Source organism: Anabrus simplex, chromosome 2, assembly GCF_040414725.1.
Source record: "Anabrus simplex isolate iqAnaSimp1 chromosome 2, ASM4041472v1, whole genome shotgun sequence".
Classification (NCBI taxonomy): domain Eukaryota; kingdom Metazoa; phylum Arthropoda; class Insecta; order Orthoptera; family Tettigoniidae; genus Anabrus; species Anabrus simplex.
In genome coordinates, this window is record NC_090266.1 from 821,712,269 (window position 1) to 821,728,055 (window position 15,787).

At 41.9% G+C, this 15,787-nt stretch overlaps 1 long non-coding RNA gene across 2 annotated transcripts in view; it reads left to right on the forward strand.

Moving 5' to 3' along the window:
• The first annotated feature begins 7,346 nt into the window (after positions 1-7,346).
• LOC136863121 (uncharacterized) overlaps positions 7,347-15,787 on the forward strand; it is a 55,409-nt gene continuing 46,968 nt past the window's right edge. For both annotated transcript variants that reach the window (XR_010859149.2, XR_010859150.2), the window contains exon 1: positions 7,347-7,622. This is a non-coding gene — a long non-coding RNA (uncharacterized lncRNA). The remainder of the gene's footprint in view (positions 7,623-15,787) is intronic.

Consider the following 15,787-nt stretch of genomic DNA (forward strand, 5'->3'; position numbering starts at 1 on the left):
TAAGAGTGACCTGTTACAGCTACACACCAGATTTTCCTGAACTTGCCATGAGCATGCAGTCTCAAAATTGACATTAATTGTGTAAGTAAATATTGTATAATTTCATATATTTGTTAATTTTAAATTGTTTATTATTATTATTATTATTATTATTATTATTATTATTATTATTATTATTATTATTATTATTACTTGTAATGTATGCCTGTGAAGTGTTTACATCCATTTAGTATTAGTATTATTAATATTTGCGTAGTTTATGATCGCAGTGTTTGTGACGTTATGTCATGAAACATTTGCTGTATACAGATATTTATATGAGTTAAGTTAACGTAAGAACTTGTATATAATTTATTATTACCTGTATTAATGATTTGTAATCCACTACAGAATTGTGAAACACACTGTAACATCCAGAATGGTACTGGGTAGACGAGAACGATGGAGAATATTCTGTACACTATATCTATGTATTAAGCACTCTAGAATTTTCAAGAAGGAATTTTTTTGTAACGTATCTTTCTAGAGGCCTGGCCAGGCACCTATATAAAGAGGTGACCTTGATGGTAGAGACGAGTTATTGTTTAGTAAGAGTCATGGTTTGACACTTATTCTGACCAGACGTGCGTCGTGCTAATGAGTGTTTGAAGTACGGTATGTGAACTGGTTTAGTTAAAGTTGGTAGTTGGCATGCAGTGGTTGCAGCGTCCATGTTGGAGTGATAGGCAGTTGTTGGAAATGGCGGCTTGTTGACGTTTTTCTGGAGTGAAGTGTTTTGTTGTGATGGCAGTGATTTAGGTTATGTGCATTTAATTGGTAAATAATTGTAAATAAATCTGTGTACACAAGTTGACAGCATTTTGTGTGCATCATTGTGAATACATCAGTGTAACCAAGAGCTTATAATTGTAGCCCATACACATACTTTAATTATTATTAAAATGTGTATTTATTTTAGAAAGTTCCATTTTTCAAATTCAACAGTGCCTATTGATATTAACAAAATAAAACTAGGATAAATTAGACTGTCAGTAGTGTTTTTTCAGGATTCTGTTATAAATAGTTTGCAAGCTATCGTAGTTTGAAAATTGTAAATACCGGCAATTGTCTGCTCCCTATGTCAGCACTAAATTAAGAAAAATAATTTAATAAACACATTCTTTGTATTCCGAAGAAGAAAGAGAACTGGTCTTCAAAGATTGTGTTCAAAATGATGACCACCAGCTTCAATATAAGCTTCCAGTTTGCCATGTAATTATTGATGCACACTTAATATTTCATCAGAAATTGCAGCGTAGGCAGCAGTAATACATAGTTTCATATCATGTGGTGTGGTCAGTGTTTCATTGTTAACAGTGTCTTTTAGTTTTCCCAGAGAAAAAACCTAAAGGTGTCAAATCTGGTGAATGAGCCTGCCAATATACAGTTCCCCTTCATCTAATCCAACGATTTGGAAACAATAGGCAAATAAAAGTCGTTGTATGTCATGCACTGTGTGCTGGACAGCCATCATACTGATACCTCATGTTCCTTCTAGTCTGCATTGGAACGTCTTTTAACACCTGTAGAATTTTGTCTGTCAGGAGGTTGAGATACTTTTTAGAATCTAGTGTTCCTTCTATAGAAAAAAGGCCCTATGAGCTGATGGTTCACTATTCCACACCACACATTTACACTCCATGGACACTGATGTTTCACCTGACGAAGCCAATGGGGATTGTTTATGGACCAGTAGTGCATGTTTCAAGTGTTAACTTGGGCATGATCTGTAAATGTTGTTTGATCACTAAGCAGTCCGCCAACGTAGCAAAACAATTAACACTATTAGCTGCCATTCTCGAAGGCCTGGGTTCGATTCCCTTGACTGTCAGAAATTTAAGAAGGGCAGTAGGGCTGGTATGTGGTTAAAATGATACATGCAGCTCACCTCCTTTGGAGGCGTAACTGAAAGGACCTGCATCACCTAAGAACGAGGACACAAATTTATTTTATCACTAAACAAGATGCTTGATAAATCTGGTGTATTTTGTCTTAATTACCATGTACAAAAGTGAACACGATTCTCTGTTTCCATACAGCTATTGATGGAGAGAGTGGATGGAACTTATGACAGTGGATAACCTGCCTGACTCATGCCACTTCCCCGTGTGATTGCACGAGAACTATAATGCGGATCTACAGCAATAGCTGCTAGAATGTTAATTTCACGCTATTCTCCAGTCACTCGTTTGTTACTGAACACGTTATGTAGGTGTTACACTTACAGTTTCATGTAATTGGTTGAAGATGTTTACAAATTTATGTGTAGGTGGGAGACATCTAGCTCCACGCAGAGAGCACATGAATGAGTAGCATTCTTACTACATTTTCCATACACCAATAACATGTCAGCTTTTACAGCATTGGTAAATATATTCCACCATGTCCTACTTCTTTTACTACCACAAAGTAACTGACAAGGAAGTTGCAGTGCAACCAGTGTACTGTAAAGGAAACAAACATAGGAACATCATAGCCTCATAACCAAGCATTTGAATGGAGGAGACAATTGTTGGTATTTACAGTTTTCAAGTTCTATTTTGTTAATATCAATAGGCATTGTTTCATTTGAAAAATGTAACTTTCTAAAATAGTACACACTCTAATAATTATTAAAATCTTTATATGGGTTACAATTGTGAGCTCTTGATTAGACGTCATTTCTTTGAAAACAGAACATCAGTAGCACCTACCATTTCAGAAATATATTACATCACAACTATCTCCATAATATACATCCAGGGACTAACTTGTCCCAAGCGCTTTATATAAAGAGTCCAGCTCCATGGCTAAATAGTTAGCGTGCTGGCCTTTGGTCACAGTGGACCCAGGTTCGATTCCTGGCAGGGTCGGCAATTTTAACCATCATTGGTTAATTTCTCTGGTACGGGGGCTGGGTATATGTATCCCCTTCATCATCATTTCATCCTCATCACGACGCGCAGGTCGCCTACGGGAGTCAAATCAGAAAACCTGCACCTGGCGAGCTGAACATGTCCTCGGACACTCCCGGCACTAAAAAAGTCATATACTATTTTTTATATAAAGAGCTGATAACGAAGACAAACAATCTGAGAAGGAACATCTCTGGATTAATTTTAGTCCATGTAGTTTTACCTCTAACATCAACTTAGTACGGAATCAGTTGCTGTATTGCAGTAGTATGCCTTATTGAATTATGTAACTAGTAACTTTTTTTTTCTTTTGCAAGTTGCTTTACGTCGCACCGACACAGATAGGTCTTATGGCAACGATGAGACAGGAAAGGCCTAGGAATGTGAAGGAAGCAGGCGTGGCCTTAATTAAGGTACACCGGGCGAGTTGGCCGTGCGTGTAGAGGCGCGCGGCTGTGAGCTTGCATCCGGGAGATAGTAGGTTCGAATCCCACTATCGGCAGCCCTGAAGATGGTTTTCCGTGGTTTCCCATTTTCACGCCAGGCGAATGCTGGGGCTGTACCTTAATTAAGGCCACGGCCGCTTCCTTCCAACTCCTAGGCCTTTCCTATCCCATCGTCGCCATAAGACCTATCTGTGTCGGTGCGACGTAAAGCCCCTAGCAAAAAAAAAAAGAATTAAGGTACACACCGGGCGAGTTGGCCGTGCGCGTAGAGGCGCGCGGCTGTGAGCTTGCATCCGGGAGATAGTAGGTTCGAATCCCACTATCGGCAGCCCTGAAGATGGTTTTCCGTAGTTTCCCATTTTCACACCAGGCAAATGCTGGGGCTGTACCTTAATTAAGGCCACGGCCGCTTCCTTCCAACTCCTAGCCTTTCCTATCCCATCGTCGCCATAAGACCTATCTGTGTCGGTGCGACGTAAAGCCCCTAGCAAAAAAAAAGTTAAGGTACAGCCCAACATTTGCCTAGTGTGAATACTGGAAACCACGGAAAACCATCTTTTTTTTTGCTAGGGGCTTTACGTCGCACCGACACAGATAGGTCTTATGATGACGATGGGACAGGAAAGGCCTAGAGTTGGAAGGAAGCGGCCGTGGCCTTAATTAAGGTACAGCCCCAGCATTTGCCTGGTGTGAAAATGGAAAACCACGGTAAACCATTTTCAGGGCTGCCGATAGTGGGATTCGAACCTACTATCTCCCGGATGCAAGCTCACAGCCGCGCGCCTCTACGCGCACGGCCAACTCGCTCAGTAAAAAAAAAAAAAAAAAAAAAAAAAAAAAAAAAAAAAAAAAAAAAACACCATCTTCAGGGCTGCCGACAGTGGGGTTCAAACCCACTCTCCTGAGTGTGAGCTCACACTTAACTAGTAACTAGCTCCTTTACTGAGAAAAACTACTACTTTCATTTAAAGTGTATCTAGCTTTCTTTCTTTGCCACTTTCCCCACACCTTGATGGGATTGTGAGTGTGATGTGTGTTGCACATGTAAACCCAGCCCAGTTTTGTGGCTGGATGTCCTTCCTAATGCCATCCTTATGTGGAGGGATGTATTATGTGTTTCCATGGTGATTGGCAGGATGGTGTATTGAATGTAAATGAGGAGACATGTATTAAGATAAGCACAAGCTCCAGACCCCTAAGGCAGAAGAATTAACTAAATGTGGCTAAAATCCCTAGCCTATCTCTGTTGCTGAAACATCATCTTTGTCCAGTACATCCTTGACTGATATAAACATATAAAAATTATCTGTTTAGTACACCACTGAAGAAAGTCAAGTTCCCCTGTGAGTGACAGTAGGGATTGATGGTAATGGAATATTGCAGTTTTTGTTCCTGAAGTGATAAGTTCTCTTTGGTGCCTTAACGTACTCCGCTTTCTACTTGACAGTGATCTTTCCATGTTAGCATACAAGGATCGAATAGTTTTGCATTCCCTATGTAACTCATGCACGACACATGACATGTGTATTGCCGTATTTTTACACGTATTACACCCCTTTTTGTTCCCTTTAAATAACCAGAACATGCAAGGGGTGGGGTCTAATATCCAATAGCCTCCAATTTAGTTCAGTGAACACAAGACTTCTGGCTATCAAGCATTATACGTTGAACATATGTGTATACTATTCTTTAACAAATTTATGAGTACGGTATATTCTGAGTCTTACTGGTTACCTTCGTTCGTAGGCAGTACTTCGAAATTTAAAACAAGAAAATACTAAACAATAACTTGTGAACACAGAAATTTTAGACCCACATATACTGTAATCAATCGGTCTTATTTATTCTTAGGCCTATATCACGTCATTCATTTCATCTCATTAACTCCTCTGATAAGATTGATGTCAGGAAGGGCATCCGGTCGTAAAACTCTCCAATAAGATTCATTTCGCTTCATACCCGACCCCGTAGAGATACGGTGTAAGGGTTTGACATACTGGTAAAGTTTTATTTATTGTATTATGTAATATTAAGAGCCTCCGTGGCTCAGGCGGCAGCGCCCTGGACTCTCACCGCTGGGTTCCGTGGTTCATATCCCGGGTACTCCGGTTGTCCCTGTCATATTTCATTCCAGCAACACACTCTAATATCATTTCATCTGTCATTCATTAATCATTGCCCTCAGAGGAGTGCTTCGGCAGCGGCATCATTCCTTCATTCATTCAATCCATTCCTGACCCGGTCGAATGCCCGGAAACAGGCTGTGGATTTTCATTATGCAATATTAATACAAAGGTTTGAAAAAAACTTACTGCCAGTCATTTGCCTCTGTCAGTTTAGCAGTAGCCCAATCGCACATAAACCTAGTCACTGCTTTCATTTGAATTATCGTTGTCTGTGCCGCCAACTTCCCTGCTACCGGCGTTGCCGCCGTCCCACGTGACGTTATCTTCAATGCCATCAAGAGCATTCGAGATCTCGATTTATTTTGAAATTTTTACAGTAGTTTCGTTCCCGATTAGAGGCCAAAAAGTGAGAATGTTTTTACTGATGGTTTCTAGAGATGGTCTCTTTATTCCCCCAGTTGGTGTACAGTAGGACCACACCTTGCTAATTAGGAACTAATATTTAGAGGCCCCATGGAGAAGAAGAAGAAGAAGTAGAAGGGCCACACCTTCGTAATAAAGCTATGCTGTAGAAAGCTTGCCAACCCACCAGTTAATCGCTTGGGATGGTCTGAGCAAATTTGAGGAGGAAGCAGAATTGCAGTTGTTGAAAGCCAGACTATTCTTTTTACCGTAAGTATATTTTATGCTTGTTCTCTACATTCATCACGTCAGGATTTACCTAAACAGCTGTCATTGAGATAGAGACTGCATTGTATAGGTTAGGTTGGCTTTATCATCCCTAAGAGCCCGAATAGTACCAGAAGTTCCACGACGAAAAAAAAAGAAAAACAGGAAAGCTTGCTGTATTTATGGATATCTAAAGATGTGGAGGTAATGCGTTTTATTATCATGTTTGATTTTGTACGTTCGTGTTGTTTCTATGCTTTTATTACGCTATGTAGGCCTGTGATTTGTTAGGTACCTATATTGACAGGTAGAACGATCGTGATTGGATTGCTTTTATCAAATTTTAAATCTACTTCTCCAAACATTACATCTATTGGTCTGACGTACGAGGTATTAAGCGATCACATTGTTAGTCATGTCGCCTGCTATATTAATAGCAATATCCATGAATACTTCCTAACTCATTAGCATACCGGTACGTTACTTCCTGCTAGGCGGTCTCGCGCTCTGTGACCATTCATACACAAGTGCCTGGCAGGTGGTCTAAGAAGAGGCAGTCTTCTGCAACTATTTCAAGGCTTCTGTCCATAGATGGGCATGATATGCAGTACCTTTTGAAAGCTGAGAGTCTGCTCTCTCTAAGTTGAAATGAACATCGCATATTGGATCTCGCTGCAGTGATTCCCCCCGTGGTAGTCAGCAGATACAGCGATGGGTGGAACTACTTCACTCATTCTCACTCTTTTTCTGTGAACCGTTCAATTGAAGTAGTTCGTTCCTGAAGCAATGAAGCCTGACGAAGCTGCTCACTATGTCATTCAGCAAAGACTTTATTAATAGTGTTCCACTCTCACTCACTCACTCACTCAGTAGAGCTTCATAATACTTAATATTACCAACAGATGGCTGAGCAATGTAATTATAGACACCCTATGACTTACTCGCTTACAGCATCTAGATGATGGTTGATAGGGACAGAGAGCGACGCAGATAGTGGGAGTGGGAAGAGAACGAGTGAGCGAGCGACAGACGAATCGAATGAGTTGTGAATGTGTGAGAACTGTGATGTGTTTGAACTACCAGTTCATTGAAATTGAGCGGTTAGTTCACATTTTGTAGGAGTGAAGCGTTCATTTCCTATGACTCATTCTTTTTGCAGCAGAAATGGCCGGCTGTATGACGAAGAATGAAATTGAGCGTATATTGCAGGAGATTTTGGAGTTAAACTGGCAGTCATATAGCTTCAGAAAGTGATACAGGTTGATTTACTAGTGGTGAATGTGATACAGTTTGATTTACTAGTTTGTGAATGTGATAGCAGCGTGACAAAATGTTCGACGGAAAGTGAGAACTAGTTTGAATGTGACAGTGATACGGTAATGAAGCACAGCCTGCCACCAAAGAGACAAAGAATACACAGGAAGGCGGCTGGTATTGGATTAAAACGGGTAATAAACTATCCAAATACAGTTTGACAGATAATTCTGGAATAAATCATCATCATCATCAATGTCCCACTCCAGTCGCCCGGGTGTGGTTAACAAGCCGCTTGCACTCCTTTCTGTCCTTCCACTTTTCCTGTTCCATTACTTCCGCCACATCCAATCCAGCTTCTGTAATGTCCTTCCATATCTGATCCATCCACCTTCTTTCAGTCCGCCATCTTTCTAGGTCGACGCCCCGAACAAATAGCTTTTTTTTTTTAAAGCAGGTGGTTTGTATTTGTTGGTATTGTTGAAGTAGCCTTCTGCTACTCAAGTGGGAGTAGGCTATGTTATGTCAGACTTTGCTGTTGACACACTGTCGGCCATTTGCCGGTAAGTTCCCTTAACTTCTCTTTCCAATTCCCTTCTTGCTACCCGTTCCTTTCCCATTCTTTTTACATGTCCAAACCATCTCAGTCTTGCTTCTGTGTCTTCTGTTCTAACGGTTCTATATTTAGGTCCTAGCTCTTCTCTGATTTTAATATTTTGAATTCTATCTCTTCTTGCCTTTTTAACCAATGTTCTTAAAGATGACCCTATCTCCCTTGAGCTGGGTTAATGGTTGTGTATGATGCCACAACCAGTGGCATATAATGGAATAAATCCCACCTCCCTCCCGACTCCTCCCCTCTAGTCATATTTCAACACATTGTTCGCGACTCTTTATGGGATGAAATTGCTCCCAAAACAAACAGTTTTGCTGATCAGTTTTTCTAAAAAAATCTTGCCTTACCCAGTATGAGCCGGTGGTTTCCTACATCAGATGAGATCAAGGGTTATTTTGCATTACCTTTATAATGGCTCAAATAAAAAACCCTTTCTTACATCATATTGGCCTGTCCGAAAGACTATGCTCACTCCGTTTTTCTCCAGTCAATGACTCTCAAAAGATTCATAGGCTAATCCTTTCTTAATTTCTACATTTCATAAACAATGAAACTCACATGGAAAATGACAGGCTCAGAAAAATCGCACTCATTGTAAACCATTTGCAAGAAAATTTCTGTGATGTTTACTATCCACAGCAAGATTGTTTTGTAATACCAATACTTGCAGGAACAATAATTTAAGGAAGTTCTACCATTAAAACTAGAAGCTTGTCTGTGCTGAATTTAATGATAAAGCACTTCTTTTTTTACAGCCTACATCACACTTCATCTTCTTGTTTAAACACAGCAACCATCACAATATTCAGTTGCTTTTCACATGTTCATAAGTGGCCACAAGATGTAACTTACTGGCAAATGGCCGACAGTGTGTCAACAGCAAAGTCTGACATAACATACTCCCACCTTGAGTAGCAGAAGGCTACTTCAACAATACCAACAAATACAAACCTCCTGCTTTTTTTAAAAATGCTACTTGTTCGGGGCATCGACCTAGAAAGATCTTTTGCCTGTAACCTCCTGCTTACAAGTCAAGTCTGTCAGGAACTCTCACCGCTCGACTACTTTGGGTACGGTAACAACTGGATGACCGTTGTTGTCATCTTTTGGTACACCAGAAGAATCACAGTTTGTAGAGAACACAATAGAGTCATCACAAAGCACTTCCGATGGATAAATCCTTTGTATTGGACATAATAACTCGCTAAGTTCTGAGTTTCACTGTTCTGATGACACCATCCTTAACTGGTATAGCTTCAGTTTTGTATTCCAATGGCCATTCTATACGCTTGAGAGTATCACACCCACTCAACAACAACCCCCCCCACTGCTACAGTACTGGTGCCCTCTTTTTTACGATGTAACACCAACTGCCCCAAATATTCACCACTGAATCTTTTCCTCAAACCTCTTTTCAAAGTTTATCTGTACCTAAAGCTCATTTTGAGGCTGTTTGGCAATTGTGTCAAGATCAAAAACACCAATATCTTCTATTTTGCAGGAATAAAGAAGGGGAGAGAGGCACTAGTTCAGAACCTCCTTCCATGATATAAGTCAAGGATCAGGAATTCATTTAACTCTCATGGTCACATAATATAGTCATCATGTCCTCATAAGTAAGACATGATCTGCCCCACGTCCTCTTTGATAAATCTTTGAGAAGGCATATCAAGCGCTTCCACCATCCACCCCACCATGGTGCATCTGGAGAATTGAAATGCCATTCGATGTGCCTAACAGTGCTGTACTGAGTTATATCTTCCCAGTTCAGAGTTCGAAGAAAATTTGAAGTCGATGTAAAATTCATTCCATTTTCACTGTAGGTAATAGAACATCCTCCTCTGTGAGCCACAAATTGTTGGAGTGCTTGCAAGAATGCTTATGTTGAGACTGACAATACCAATTCCAGATGGACAGCTCTAAACACCTCACAAGTACAGAGGTACACTCATATTTTAATTCCGCCTTGTAGATATAAGGGCCTGGTTAAATCCAGTCCGACGATCTTGAACACTGCAGCATCCTGTACTCGATTGGATGGAAGTGGAGATGAAATAACTTCAAGACGACTTTCACTGTGTTTCTTGCAAAATCAACCTTATAGTTTTCCGACTGTTTAGAATCCAATAGCGTTCTCTAGGATTATTTTAGCAGCATTTGCAATCTGACGTATCCTTGTATCTTGTGTTCTGTCATGATTAACCCCTGATGTTTTAATGGTATTTGTTTTTTAAAGGGGCCAAACAGCTAGATTAACCTCTTCACTACCTTATGTTGTGATGGAAGTACTGCGGGCTGACAAAAATCTTTACGGTTATCTCTGTAGATAATCTTTGTTCTCAGCCTAATTATTCCTTCATTGTCTTGAAACACTCAGTGTTCATAGTCTGTTGTCCCTCAACCCAGAAAATGAGTCCTCTTCAATAAACCGAACAACTCTTCTCTCTGCAATGGCATACTCCACAGTTAAATCCCATCTCTGATGCAGATCTATAGGTAAACGACTATTACATATAAACCTCAGCAACCACTCCAGCATGAGGACATATTTTAGAAAATTACAGAAGTATTTACCGGGCGAGTTAGCCGTGCGCGTAGAGGCGCGCGGCTGTGAGCTTGCATCCGGGAGATAGTAGGTTCGAATCCCACTATCGGCAGCCCTGAAGATGGTTTCCCGTGGTTTCCCATTTTCACACCAGGCAAATGCTGGGGCTGTACCTTAATTAAGGCCACGGCCGCTTCCTTCCAACTCCTAGGCCTTTCCTATCCCATCGTCGCCATAAGACCTATCTGTGTCGGTGCGACGTAAAGCCCCTAGCAAAAAAAAAAAAAAAAAACAGAAGTATTTGAAATACCCATCCTTTTGATTCTCTGAAACCAAATGGTTAATATTCACTAAAACTGTGGATCTAACCTTTTCCATGTTGATTTCATCTTTTGGATCAACATTGCAAGCATTCCACTTTCCTGGTGATTCTTTTAACCATGCGGGCCCCTCCCACCATCTAGAAGCAACTAATTATTCAGTTTTGCGGCGTCTGGAAGGTAAATCTGCAGGGTTGAGTTCCCCTGAAACATACTTCCAAGCTTCAGAGCAAGTGATGTTCTTGATTTGGAAATGACCTTTTGCTGCAATTTCATGTTGCTTCTTCGTAACCTTCTCTACAGGATCCAAAATGACTATTACGTCCAACCCCCACAAGTCAGTAATATTTGCCTCTTTAATAAACATGAAGTTTACAAGCAAGCCTTCATTTTTATACTTATCTTGGTATTAAGAATCTTTCCCATCAAAGTCCAACTTAACGATGTCTGTACTGCAACTAAACCGGATGACAGCAATTCACTTCTTCCTGTTAGACCTTTGCCAGCCATATCTGCCCCAATGAGTATTTCTATAGGTCCCACACTTGCCTCATTATCGGTGACATCTATCTTAGTTTCTAAACTTATTCATCCATTCCCCTTCTGTAATACATGAAATGTCTCCACAGATCACTTCATGATCTAAAGCTTCAAAAATTACACCAAATTTCATCGTTCAGGTCCCCTACATGCACCCTGTAAACTTCATGTTCATTCTGTCGTGTTGTCACACCACCAAAAAGAGAATGTGACATGGTTTCCTTTTGCAATGAATTGTAACCACTTTAATGCGTTTTTTTTCAAAATATATGACTTTTGGGAGCTGGTATCCACTAAAGCATGAACACATTCAGTCTTTCTATATTATATTTACACGAAGGCTTTATAACAACGTCTTAGACAAAGTGGAACCAGTGGTCAACATGACTTCCTGAGTTGTATTTTTTGCTGTCGCTTGCTTCTTTGGGGACAGGATGTTGTTTTCCTAACAACTGTCTACACATTGAAACAACATGCTTCCCACCACAAATTATATACACTGACTGACAGAGCAAATGCAACACCAAGAAGGAATGGTCAGAACTTTATGCCAATTGCAGGGTAGACTGACGTCACTGAGGTATGCTCATGATGTGAAATGCGACGCTGTGCTGCGCACGTAGCGAACGATAAATGGGACACGGCGTTGGCGAATGGCCCACTTCGTACCGTGATTTCTCAGCCGACAGTCATTGTAGAACGTGTTGTCGTGTGCCACAGGACACGTGTATAGCTAAGAATGCCAGGCCGCCATCAACGGAGGCATTTTCAGCAGACAGACGACTTTACGAGGGGTATGGTGATCGGGCTGAGAAGGGCAGGTTGGTCGCTTCGTCAGATCGCAGCCGATACCCATAGGGATGTGTCCACGGTGCAGCGCCTGTGGCGAAGATGGTTGGTGCAGGGACATGTGGCACGTGCGAGGGGTCCAGGCGCAGCCCGAGTGACGTCAACACGCGAGGATCGGCGCATCCGCCGCCAAGCGGTGGCAGCCCCGCACGCCACGTCAACCGCCATTCTTCAGCATGTGCAAGACACCCTGACTGTTCCAATATCGACCAGAACAATTTCCCGTCGATTGGTTGAAGGAGGCCTGCACTCCCGGCGTCCGCTCAGAAGACTACCATTGACTCCACAGCATAGACGTGCACGCCTGGCATGGTGCCGGGCTAGAGCGACTTGGATGAGGGAATGGCGGAACGTCGTGTTCTCTGATGAGTCACGCTTCTGTTCTGTCAGTGATAGTCACCGCAGACGAGTGTGGCGTCGGCGTGGAGAAAGGTCAAATCCGGCAGTAACTGTGGAGCGCCCTACCGCTAGACAATGCGGCATCATGGTTTGGGGCGCTATTGCGTATGATTCCACGTCACCTCTAGTGCGTATTCAAGGCACGTTAAATGCCCACCGCTACGTGCAGCATGTGCTGCGGCCGGTGGCACTCCCGTACCTTCAGGGGCTGCCCAATGCTCTGTTTCAGCAGGATAATGCCCGCCCACACACTGCTCGCATCTCCCAACAGGCTCTACGAGGTGTACAGATGCTTCCGTGGCCAGCGTACTCACCGGATCTCTCACCAATCGAACACGTGTGGGATCTCGTTGGACGCCGTTTGCAAACTCTGCCCCAGCCTCGTACGGACGACCAACTGTGGCAAATGGTTGACAGAGAATGGAGAACCATCCCTCAGGACACCATCCACACTCTTATTGACTCTGTACCTCGACGTGTTTCTGCGTGCATCGCCGCTCGCGGTGGTCCTACATTCTACTGAGTCGATGCCGTGCGCATTGTGTAACCTGCATATCGGTTTGAAATAAACATCAATTATTCGTCCGTGCCGTCTCTGTTTTTTCCCCAACTTTCATCCCTTTCGAACCACTCCTTCTTGGTGTTGCATTTGCTCTGTCAGTCAGTGTATTTTATGTTTTTTGCCTTAAAATTCTTTACCATATGTCCTGTCCTCAGACACATATAACAACATCCCTTTTCCCTTAACAGTTTCTGTTTACTCTCCATCAACATTTTTCTAATAGAGAAGCAATCTACAGTGCCGTGATGACCCTCACAAAACACACATTTGTCATCCTTGTGTTGATTTTATGTAAAATAACCCCATAACCGTCAGTGGCGTACGCTGCGATCAAGACGTGGGCTACCACTGGACTTAGGTTATTCCTTTTCGATAGTTGGTTTATTAAATGTCAAGCCTTAAGTGTTTTGAGCCACCGCAGTAGCTTGATGTGCTGCTGATGTCTTTTCAGAACTTACTAACCTGGTCTCTGCCACTGCCAATACTCAACACCTGATCAGTGGAAATGGTAGCTACGGGTTTAACGAATTAAAGTCCTTCTTTATGGCTAAATGGGTAGAAAGTTTGCCTTTTTATCGGATGGGCCCGGTTCAGTTCTCGGAATCAACCTCCTCGTAGGCCTAATCTAATTCCCTTCGCTTCAGAACTGGATGTTTATGACATCTTCATTGGGCCACCACCAAGACTTTCCCGCTGCTATGGACCACAGTATTATTATTATTATTATTATTATTATTATTATTATTATTATTATTATTATTATTGGTTCGTACCCCACTGTCGGCAGCCCTGAAGATGGGTTTCCATGGTTTCCCATTTTCACACCAGACAATGCTGGGGCTGTACCTTAATTAAGGCCATGGCCGCTTCCTTCCCACTCCTAGGCCTTTCCTATCCCATCGTCGCCATGAGACCTACCTGTGTCGGTGCGACGTAAAACAAATAGCAAAAAAATTATTATTATTATTATTATCAAATGAACGGCGTTACAAGCGGTCCTACACGTCTTTCACTGGTTTATTAGCTTTCTCGGCAGGTCAGTGTCTGACCCATGATCACGGGTTTGATTCCAAACATCAAAAGAGTACTGAATCTGCCAGATCTACGTATAGAAAGAAAATTATAATACTCCTATAACAGCAGACATTGCAGTGTCTTCCTACAAGGATGTAGAAGTGGACGGGAGTGAAATACTAGGACTCTGTTATCTATATAATTAAGTCAGAAGTATGAGGTTAGGAAGTATGTGTGATAAGGAAGGCATGTCTGCTCCCTTTTTCTGGTTAGCAGTTGCGATCTGATGGACCGAAGCTTTGAGTACCTATCCCCTCGCTCCCCTCACCAATCTGATACACAGCAGCAAGCCGCCTGAGGTGAGCTGAGGGGAGAGGGACGTACCGCCAGGGCTGCAATATCGTTCTCCGCTGCCTTGCACTCAGAATTATGAGCGGCGTTTTTTCTCACTGCTTTCAAGTTTTTAAAATGGAACAAGGTGTTAGATGCTTACATTATAATGTGTTTTAAAATTTCCATTGTCTCACTTGATATTTGGGCTTCACCGATAGCCTTGGTAGCCCTCAGTATACGCCACTGATAGCCGTTGGAATGTTGTCGTCTGAATCCTTCCCCTTGTGCTTCAGTTTTTCTTTCATCTTATCACCCTTTAAGTCAAAACCAGAGGTAGCAAGTTTTATCCCTCCATATGGTTTTTCGCATTCTTAGCAGAGGTCAGTGGAATATTGCATTACCAAATTCGTAATAAGTCTTCCAGGAGGCATGATTCAACAAGGGGAAATAACAATAGAGGAACACTTATACGTTGTGACACCAAGTGATTCTAATGACCTCAATTGCATTTCCAATGATAATAAAGTTGAGACAATTCAATTCTAGATTTGGATTGCGAGACCTTGTGTAAAACTAACCTCAACAGTTCACATACATAAACCTCCACAAGAAGATATCTTTGGCCAAAACTAGATTTTAGGCTTTCAATTGCTTTGCTGTAATTTATCCGGGTTGTGGGGAATTCACAAATAACTGCCTAGGACGTGATCCTTTTACTGTTGTCTGTATTAAATAGCCTACTGAAATTTATCCTCCACAGCTATTTCAGGATCTTCATCTATTTTAGAGAACTGACTCCAGAATGGTAGCCACTCCTTCAAATCCCCTCCAAAAGTGCAGAATTCTAATTTCTGCAACTTGAACTTCTTGGTTTGTTGGTTGCTAGACCTACTACTAACACTACCCACTTCATATTCGGTTCGCTCAGCCTGTATTCCTGAAATATACGGTTTAAGTTCCAGATACTTTTTCTGAAAATCATCAGCACCTTCTAATTCCTGGTCACTAACAGCCTCGTCATCATCTTATAACAAATTAAACACTTTCACATCCAGTTCATTTAAAATCGCTATCACACCCTGTGGGTGGGGGACGCAGATGAAGAATACACCCACGGTATCCCCTGCCTGTTGTAAGAGGTGACTAAAAGGGACCCCAGGGGCTTTCAACTTGGCAGCGTG